This window comes from Buceros rhinoceros, unplaced genomic scaffold (genome assembly GCF_000710305.1).
Source record: "Buceros rhinoceros silvestris isolate BGI_N320 unplaced genomic scaffold, ASM71030v1 scaffold768, whole genome shotgun sequence".
NCBI classification, from domain to species: Eukaryota; Metazoa; Chordata; class Aves; order Bucerotiformes; family Bucerotidae; genus Buceros; species Buceros rhinoceros.
The window spans coordinates 9,533-13,137 of NW_010426107.1; positions in this window are offsets into that span (position 1 = coordinate 9,533).

Here is a 3,605-nt window from a genome sequence, read left to right on the forward strand (position 1 = left end):
GTTAAACACAACTACGTGTGCCTTAATGCACAAACTGTAAGTAAGAGCAGAAAATATTTTTCCTGTAATAAAATACAGTCCCTCCCCACCCCCAGAAACTCACTGCTTTTCTTCAGAGCAAGCATTTATTGGTCACATACACTTCCCTGAACTAGGTAAAGCTCGCGGCTGCAAGTACAGTGGTGCTAAACCAGAGGTTCTAGTATGCAATGAACAAAAAACTATTTTTACAAGCTCAGTGCAATCTAACGCCTTCACTGCTTATGGCAGTCCACCTCACTGGCCTTTCTGAATTTGCCTCGATACATCCCTGAGAGCAAAAACTGCAGCTGCCTGGCATGGAAAGTCTAGAAATAGAAGCCCAATGAACTCCCACGAGAGGACTTCATCGGAGCATGGAGGATAAACTCATGTATACCCCTACTATGCAAAACTGAGTAATAGAAGTCCATGAATATTTTATGGGACAAATTCTTCTGATTTATATTTATTCCAGATGGCCAGTGTTGCTGAAGATATTTACTTAATCTATGGCTAAAACTTTGGGTCAAACTAGTGCTAAATTAAGTTTTATGTCACCTTAGATCATGATAGGCAAATAATGCCTGTACTTGATTTGTAGATATAAAAGATGCTGGAGGTGGTGGTGGAAGCAGGTTATGTCTTATTACTTCTACTACCACCTCAATCAGCAACAGACCTTTGTGGTAGAAATTGCACAAATACAGTTATATACAACTCACACCCAGAAACTCAACACAGGTGAATTAATTCCACAGCAATACAGGAAAATTCTGGGGTGCATATCATGCAGAGGCGCTGCTAGCTTAAGCTGTACGTAAACAGCAGCACAAGAGAGTATGGACTGAGGAGGGGCTTCGTGATGCTACGGGAGCGAGAGAGCTTTGCTGCTGCTCTTCACTAAGGGGACTACTAAGCGCTGCGCTGGGGAGAAACGCGGCACTGCTCAGGGTCTGCCCCAGCCCAGGTACGGTGTCAGACATCACTGTTCAGAACAGAATCTAGTATTAAATACACACAGCTTTCTTTTATCAGACATAGGCCTGCGTGGAGTGAAATGTGATTTGCTGTTACCAGTCTCCAAGTATTAATGAGGAAAATTGAGATCAGTCAAATTGCAATTTTCATGATTATTAAAACAGTTAACTATTGTACCATGCAGTGAACTATTACAGGTGTCACGTGGGACTGAATTCTTAGCAGACATCACAGATCGTTTTAGTTCAACTTTACAATTGCTTTTTTTAAACACTCTTAATGCAGTAAAATATCTGAAAAGGCCAGAATGGATTTTAGGCTGCATAAATGGACTGCAACCTTCGTTCATGTTTAAAAAACAGAAGATATTAAAGGGATGCCTAGTTACCGCAACTCTGATGAAAAAAAGCAGCTAAACTTCAAGCACACTACTTTCATAGCCAAATCAACTTCTGAAAAACCTTACCAAAAGTGAAGGATATGCCAGGAAATGTTTCATGTTATTTACACAAATTATCAAAAGAAATGAGCATTCACTCATCTATATTTCAGAATCAGTTTTGCTCTCTTTTGCAGTCAGCATCCGTATTTTATCCAGAAAATTGTTGGAACCACAAAGTAATTATTTATAAATAAATTTTTAATTCGTCAGTTGCATGTATTTTTTTGTATTCTTAGCTGCAGACTACAGCGATAATAGGAACAGACCTGGAATATGTGCTATGAGGCCTTTAAGCACACATTGCACTACTTGCCATTCAGGACAGACCTTTCAATTCCGAAAGTGCTGAATGCATTACCAGGCCCATCGTCCACAACCCCTGCTAGACATATCATTTGTCTCTATTGTGGTAATAAAGAGATTCCTGGCATTCTGGTATTAAGAAACCAGAAGTAATATATTAGTTTAGTTTTCCTCTGCTGCTTACAAATGAACACATATGATAGAGCACATAGCGTAGAAGCCTATGAAGATAGTATCCTATTGAATGACAGACTGTCTGGTTGATTTACATGAAATACCAAGTGCTCGTATGAGAAAAGGTTAAAATTAGATTGACGAGCAAATGTGCTACCAGACTGCTGGCTGACAAATGGCAAAGTTACGCCAACGTATTACTTATTCTGGAGGCGCCCAAGAAGCAAGCAGGAGGATAGTAATTCGTGTGCTAGAATACATTCACGTTTAGCATAAACAAAGAGTCCCCAGGGCTGCAACAGGAACATATTAGCTATATGTAATGTATGCCAACAAATAAGTCAGTGGAACAATTTCATTATTAGATACGGAATTTGAATGACTGGTGTTTTCTTAAGTCAGGAGTGGGCTGCTCCACTGTCATTTAAATTAGTTCAGAATAATGCCCTGTTGAATGACTACATTGTTCTTCCAATAAATTGACTATTGTGCTACATCCTCCTTCCTCCTACCAGCCACACAATGAAAATACAGATTAGTCATGTAGCTTTTCACAGCGGTTCTTAGATTACTAAGTCTGATTTCTTCTTGATCACCATAAAGAGTAGTCTAGGTCAGTGGTGGTAACTCATTTGTCTTTTTCCTTCCTCAGGAAGTTCTGCTGAGATCTGTGCAGTCGGCTACATTACAACTAGTTGATTAAGAAATGTTAACTAAGGAAAAATTTTAACTCGCCCAACTGAAGGCACGTTGGTTCTCAAAATTCAGCAGTGACTATGCATCACAAACTGACCTTTGTGCTCTGGGCAGATCTGAAAATAAAGCTCTGTGAGACGTGGGTGCTAAAATCAGTATGTCAGAGGTGCAGGACACTTCTGCAAGTGAGCTTTAATGATAGTGGCTGGGTAATGGTGGTAATGAAAAATACCCAGTCAGATGTACCTCAATTTCGTCTATAACCTGAAGTACCTTCTGAAAGAGATAGAAACAAGCTAAATTACTGACGGCTGCTACTGTTTAACTCATCCTACACAGCTTAGCTAGTTACTACTTAAAATTAAAAAAGCTGTTACTTTATGAAGTGGACAACACAAAACTGTATCTTTCTCCCTTTGGAGTCAATGGAATTCTGCAGCTTACTCCTGTAGAACTACAGGTTGGCTATAGACTGAATTTTTCAATACATGAACATGAATTAAATGGGAATTTACAAAGCAGACAAATACGGGCTTGAACCTGCTCTTCATCGGAACAACTTTTTGTCATTTTGTTAATACGAAACTACACTAAAGCTTTAACAGACCCAACCCCATTTGCCAACCTGTTTCCTTAGGGAAAAGTGTTCTTATTCCCTTTCAAATCGCCATGACAGACAGCATGTTAGGGGAGGGAGCTAACTGTCCCCATTAGTCATCACCTTGTCAGGATGACTGGCAGTCAGTAGCCTTCAGGCTTGCTCGAAAAGCTAAAGCTAGTTACGATCTTAAGTCTGGACTGGAGAGACACCTCTAGACCCACTGCCCTTCAGTGACACCTGAAAAGCTGGTCTAATATTTTATGCCAGGTCTTTAATATGTCTGGTAGTTTCTTCTTCCACAACTACTGTCAAGTAACGGGGGAGGGAGGAAAAAAGGGAATTTGAGGTTTGAATTGCAGCAGGGTCTCTTTCTAGCCTCCCACTGCGCGT